Source organism: Lytechinus variegatus, chromosome 6 (genome assembly GCF_018143015.1).
Source record: "Lytechinus variegatus isolate NC3 chromosome 6, Lvar_3.0, whole genome shotgun sequence".
NCBI lineage: Eukaryota > Metazoa > Echinodermata > Echinoidea > Temnopleuroida > Toxopneustidae > Lytechinus > Lytechinus variegatus.
Window position 1 is genome coordinate 35,218,927 of NC_054745.1, and position 7,178 is coordinate 35,226,104.

Below are 7,178 nucleotides of genomic sequence, written 5' to 3' on the forward strand. Positions count from 1 at the left end.
ATGGCCAAGGGACCAAGATCTCCATTCAGACCATCCAAAGGACCTTGAATGAGACAGGGTTGAATTGGACAACGGCCACGGAAGACTCCACTCCAAAAACACAACCACCCAAGATCATATTTGGACTTTGCCAGAGGACATCTGGGAAGGGATGAAACTTTTTGAGGTCTATTCCTTTGTCTAATGAAATGACGATGGAGCTGTCAGGAAACGATATATTCCCTACGTTTGGAGGAAGAAAGGGGAAGCCTTTAACCAAAATAACACGCTGCCCGCAGTAAAACATGGTAGAGGGCGTGTAATGCTTTGGGGCAGTACAGGAAGAGTCTGCTATAACCGTTCAACTTGGCCCAATATTGTATCTTCCTACAGGACAACGATCCAAACCACGCTGCCAAGAAGGCCTAAGCATAGTTTTAGGAGCATACAGTAAACGTACTGGAGTGGCTGAGCCAAAGTCTTGACTTGAACCCAATCGAAAACCTAAGGAAAAGCTTAAGTTGAAGGTCAACACAAGGACTTGGAGAGGATTGCCAAGGATGAATGGGCTAAAATTCCTGTAGAGACATGCAAGAACTTAGTAACAAACTTTAGGAGACGTCACGAAACAGTCATTGATGATAAAGGCAAATCAATTTATTATAAACTTTTGGTTCATGACAGGGGTATGAATACTTCCTGGGCCCTGTTGCATAAAAATTTATGTCATAATGACATAAATTTCGATCATGACATAAAATCATGCATAGCTTATGTCGTTGACATAAATTTCGTTGCATAAAAATATTTATGTATTGTTTTAGCTTATGTCAAGTTATCACGCGATATACATAAACTGAATAGTCATGAACGAGCCTGTTGACATAAACTTGGCATAAGTTGTCATTTTTCAGCCGCAGGAAGCTCTTGCGAAAAAGGGTCTTCGGTTTCCTATTTGGACGGGAAAGAGGCATATTTTGGTATGTATCAAATTTTCATTGTTGTATATCGTAGATAATAGATATATCTCACGTTCTGACCAAAATTCAAAGATGCTAAGTATGAAGAGATGTTTTAAATAAATCATTATCGCCGTCAATTTTATGTAACGATTGCTCGGATACTCTCCGGCTGCTCTTAGCCGTACACCGCTGGCAGTGCTAGCCGGAGGTTCCGGCGTCTGACAAAGACAAATAATGCATGGAATCAACACCAACAGAACAGTGTTAAATAATCTTCACGACATTGAACATTGATTTTAAGGTTCCGGCGTCGGATAAACACAAATAATTCATGGGATGAACACTGACAGAAAACAGTTTTAATTAATCTTCACTACATTTTATTGGACATTTTCATTGATTTGAAATTAAAGTTTTTTTAAGAGAATAAGAGCATCCCTGCTCTCCCTGGAATTGGAAAGATCTAGGCCTAGAATAGATCTACGTTAACGGTACTTGTTAGGCCTAGCCTAACGTTAGAGCCGGACTGTCTTACTACGATTAGACTAGAAGTCTAGACTAGACACTCTAGTAGTCTAGAGTCTATACAAAACAGCTCTGTCACTCACCGTGAGGGCCTAGCCCAGGCCTAAATAATTAGTTGTGCTGAGCCTATGTTCGGAGATTAAAAAAAAACCCCTGAAATCTAGGCATGTCAGTGTCAATGCAGGGCTAGGCCCTAGCAAGTAATAGCTTGGCCCCGTTATTAAGTTCTTGTCTAGATCTAGATCTCTCGTTATCTATCTATCTAGGACTAGATCAAGTCTAGGGTCTAATTTAGACTTAGTCTAGCTCTAAAAATTTCTAAGTTACACTTATCTTACTTAGGTGAGCTGAGCTGGACCTACAATTGATTAGGCCTACCCTTGTTTGCCTGGGCCTTGGTCTTGGCCAGTGAATGAGGTGGTGCAGCCCTGCCCCTGGACTGAGTCTGGCTGGGGCTCCTTCCATTCATGCTTTTATTAATAGATCAAAATCGAGACCTAATCTAGTAACTGTTTAGCAATACAAGAGATCCAGAATAGATCTAGCTCAGGGCCCAAAATTGAAACTGTGTTTACATCATTTATAGTAAGCTAATCATTTGTTGGGCCTATATATCATCTATATGAAACAAGTAATATAGATCTACTAGAACTACAAAAGTTACTTTAGATCTATTCTATGTCTAATCTTAAGCCTGACTTTTTAACTCTGACATCAAAATTCAAATACAATTAAACTTAGACCTTTGGGAGACGGGTCCTCCACTGCCGACGCTACGGTGATGGAGCCCCCTGGGTTTATGGTAGAGCTACATGTATGGAATAGGGTGTATAGCTCTAATATAATATTGTTTTCTAGTGCCAGGAGTAGAGGCCTAGATGATTCATTAGTTGGTAGATGTGCACTACAATAACATGTGTAGAGTATAAGACCCTAGCAGCGAGTGGGGGGGGGGGGTCCCTCTCCGTTCAGATAAAACAACAAAGTGATTGGTGTGTAATAGAGAAGATAAAATTTAGAAAATCCTGGGTCACCCTCTGTGTTAACGAAGACTGGAGACTACTGAACAGGAAGGGAAAGAAGGGGGGGGGGGGGGGGGGAAGAAAAAAAAAGAATTACACACTGAACTGATTAAGTTAAACATTGAACTGAAAAGACATGTAACAACGTTGTATGTTAATATCTAATAAAGATATTAAAGTACATCTATGATGGAAACACATTTTAATTCCTTGATTTGTTTTACAGGTTAAAAAAAAATTATGCCTTTTCTATTAATTTACAAAACAGTGCACAAATAATGTGCTTGGAGAAAAGGTATTTCAATTACTGGTAACTACAGGATTTGGTTTCTGATCTGTGGATAAAAATAACCATGATAAATGAAGTTCTCTTGATGACTGTTATTAAGAATTCCTCATAGTACATTCTATTCCTTTTACCTATTTACTGTAAAGAGGATTTTTTTTTAGATCAATTATTAGAGGAGTGCTTTTTTTAGAAAACAAACCCTGGCAATTTGAAGTTGAAGAAAATCCCTAATTGTATAAATAATAGAATTATAGGGCCTACAATTTTCTTACCTATCAAAACCTATCTTCATTAGAAGTATTTATCTATGGAGTGTGTGAATCATTTTTCTAACATTAAAAAAAAATAAAGCCTAAATGAATCACTTGTACTATCCTTTTAATATTGCACCCTAAGTGATGAAAGGTGCAAAAAAAGGTGCCTTGTTATTGTTTGCACCCATAAAGTTCGTTTACACAATAAAAGGGGCAACATTTAACCTTTTATAAAGGTGCATAATACTTAAGTTAAAAATGTTCAAATTTTTAACCTCTATTACATGGTTCAAATCTGCGCCGTATATGGTGATTAATATAACTTATGCTTCACCCATAAACAATTAGCACCCCTTATTGTACCAACCCCTAAGGTTAAAATTTGAATCCCGATTTTTAGTGTATTCATCAAACCATTTCAAGGTTGAAAGACTAGACCTCATTTGCCTTAAAATAAAATATTGTGTATAGCTGTACCAACACCCCTGTCAAATATATTTGACAAAATCTGTAATGATAAAAATATATTTTTTAAAAGAAGGGACTTCAGTTGTTTTTTATACAAAATGTAAATATGAATTCATTCTCATCTGTTACTATATGAAAAATTTGGTATTCACTTTTCTAACAGGTGACCCACACAAACGGTGAGAAGAGGTGGAGAGAGAAAGGGGCACAGCAACTGAAAGGAGAGGGAAGTCCAGACACTCTACCACGGTCTGCCATTGAATAAGAAGTCTCTCTTTGGATCAGGGGGTCAAGCTCCTAGTATGAAGGTGAGTCTTTATGTAAAGTTGAGTTTATTGAACATTCTACTTGTAAATACAAGTCTACTACTGTACGGTAATATTTATTCTTGTTTATTTTATTATGTTCTTAAGAGCAGTTGTAAATGTGATGTCCTGTTATAGTAATTTTCAAAGATGAATCTCTTAAATTCATCCACATCTTGTAATAAATTCATCTTAAATTTACTCACAAAAATGGATAATATCAATCTCATGAATTTTTATAGAAATTCAAGTTTTAATAGACAACTGAGCCCTCTTAATATTTCAATTAATGATATTATTATGGAATGCATTTTCAAAAATATGTAAGAGCAACAACAATGTAACTCGTCAAAGTCAAAACAAATCTAGGAAGGCTATTGGATCCATACTATTGTAACAATTATTTTCCACTTAACTTTTGCAAGAGATACAGATTTGGTTGATTTATATTTTATTAGAATCTCAACAAAGACTAACAATGAGAGCTTACAAGCATAAACGCAATTTAAGTGCATTTAAGAATAAAATAATAGTAGTAGTAGAAGGGTATATTTTTATTTTCAAGTAACACCACATATGAAAATTTTCTCAAATGACTTGATTGAAATTAAATATATTCTGACTTTAATTATAAGGATATAAAAAAATAATATTCGGAAGCTATTTACCCAAATTTTATTTAACATTCTATATTTTTCTAATTATGCTTGTGACTGTCATATCAAAAGGCTCTTTCATAATCTTTTAGAGATACATCATACATGTAAATGTATGTGGACACTGCTATTATCAAGTTGAGTTGCTAAAGTTGTTTTCACTGATTCTTCTTATTTCAGATTGTTCAAGAGTCAAGACTGTTGAAGAGGTGACGTCATGGACCTGGTAGCACCTGGCAAGGGAACTATATTACTGATCATAAATCTATTACTCAAGTATCCTAAAAACGCTTTAAAAATTTGAACATTAACAAAAGTACTAATTTTCATTTTTCAAAGATAATAATCATTATATTGACATTGTGAATATATTTTATGATTATCATAAAATTATTATAATGTAAATGATGATAGGTCATACTAATACAAATGAACAATAAGTAGAAAAGAAGACAACCAAGAAGGAGGAGGAGAAGAAGAAAAAGAAGAGGGGTGGAAGAGGAGAAGAAGAATAAATAACAACACTGAGTTCCTCTTCATGATATTACAGAAATCTTCATCTTTAAGTGGAAATATTTATGAATAATATAATATATAATGTATGAAAAATACATTTTATTTAAATCCAAGTTCCACTTTTAATCATGTTTATAAAGTCATAGGACAGGTGACAAGATAACATTGTTTCACAAATTTTGGTGTGTATTTATTTTAAAAGTAATAAATTTACATAAAATGTCATTCTTTTTGCTTCATCTCTTTGTTTATTTTATTGAATCGGGGGGGGGGTGAGGGTGGTCAAAATATGATTTGCCCCTCAGAACACACTTGTTTCCCTACTAAAAATAGTAATTAATATTTGTAGAAAATTGTAGGATTGTTTTTATCAAATTTGGAAAGTAATTGAGGGCGAGAAATGAAAATGAGATAGATCTATGTAGAGATGCAATGTATAAGTAATAATGAGAAAGCGCGGGCGAGGTGAATTAGAAAGGGAAAAGGGAAATGAAAAAGTATAAATGTGAAAGAGTCATTAACAGAGATAGAGAGATGTATAGAGAATTGTAAAGATAAATTTCGTGAATGATAGTGGCCTAATCTCGGAGGGAGGGAGATAATGAAAGCGATAAAAGAATAAAGCATCTTTTCTCGGGGGGGGGGGGGGTTACATTTGATGAGAGAGAGAGATAGAAAGAAAATGTCCTGGTGCTCAAAGATGAATAAATATAAATGATTGGTGACTGAGGTATGGATTAAGGGATACAGGTGGTATTAACGTGTCCCAATTAAGGCACAAAGCCGTGATGAGTAGTGGCCCCTCATGTGCACTCCTCTTGGAATTCGGGCAATAAGTGAGCACATTCTAAAGTGGACCCCCCCCCTCCCATCGCCCCATCTCTAATCGCCAGTTTTTGGCACGGATTAAACCCCGTCTCTTCTTTTTATTTAGGCTTGTTTATGTTGGGTTTTTTTCATGTCAAATATTTTCTTGAAGAAATTCCCCCATTGTGCTTCCACGTTTGTAACCCTCGCCCCAACTGCACTGGCAAGGTGGTTCCATGACATGCTTATAAATACAAAATTGAAATTATAAAGAAAAAAAATAATCATCGATTACAGGGATATATGCATGGTTTTCAATCGGTGTTCATGGTTTGGGGATGACTGACACAAATATTGTTCTCTGTGAAGGAGACCTCCACTAGTAAGTCATGAGCATTACTTATGAAGTAGTTTGAACCGCAAGATTTTGCCTAATTTCTGACATATATAATTGTTACCACAGCAACACGATTCCGACAAATTAAAAAAATATGTCCTTTACCTCGAGACCAATGTGTGAGCCAAATTTCATGAGAATTGGTTGAAAACTAACCAAGAAGCAGGAACCAATAGATTTTTACCTAATTTGGGGCAAATAGTATGTGGTAACCATGGCAACGTGATTTCCGACCCACACAAATTATGTGTCTCTCACATCTTTACCTCAAACTCAATATATGAACCAAATTTCATGAAAATTGGTTAAAAATTGATCTAGTAATTAAAACTGAAAGTTTTTACCAATTGTATGTCATATAATATGCCGTTACCATGGCAACATGAATTCTGACATACAAAATAGATTTTAAAGCTACGGGAAGCAATTCTAATTCCAATACCAACGCCGGACTTGAAATCATCCAGTGTGCGTGCCGAATTTCTTGTTTAATCACATCTGAATTAAGCACAAAAGGGGCGATTCTAGACTGAAAGTCAGAGTTATTAGCATTATTTTGGGAGGGAGGGGTGGTGCTTGAAAAATATGTGACGTTGATATAAATTATGTTATCATTCTAAGGAAAGTGTCCTATCCTCAACGAAGTAAACACATTAACTATTATGCTTAGGCCTAGTTTTGCTTATAAAAATAAAGGAAATATTCATGATTGTTAGTTTATTCAAATATTGAAAGAATACATCATACGCTATCCAATGACACAAAAATTATTTCGAAAGTCCAAGTAAAACTCAAAATATCATCAAATTACAGAGGGCATAATTATAGAAAATAATCGTAAAATTACCCTTAAGTCACTTATTGCGGAAAGCCGCCGTTTATGTCTTGATTTTAATCACGACATAAATTTATGTCATTCAAATGGATTTATGTCATGATTTTATGTCGTGATTTCAGACATAAAGCTTTATGCAACGGATTTATGTCATTATTTGTGT

At 35.1% G+C, this 7,178-nt stretch overlaps 1 long non-coding RNA gene across 1 annotated transcript; it reads left to right on the forward strand.

Moving 5' to 3' along the window:
- The first annotated feature begins 685 nt into the window (after window positions 1-685).
- On the forward strand, window positions 686-5,150 carry LOC121416614. The gene is made up of 3 exons (XR_005970214.1): window positions 686-959; window positions 3,663-3,807; window positions 4,641-5,150. It is a non-coding gene; the product is annotated as an uncharacterized LOC121416614 (long non-coding RNA).
- Window positions 5,151-7,178: the final 2,028 nt, after the last annotated feature.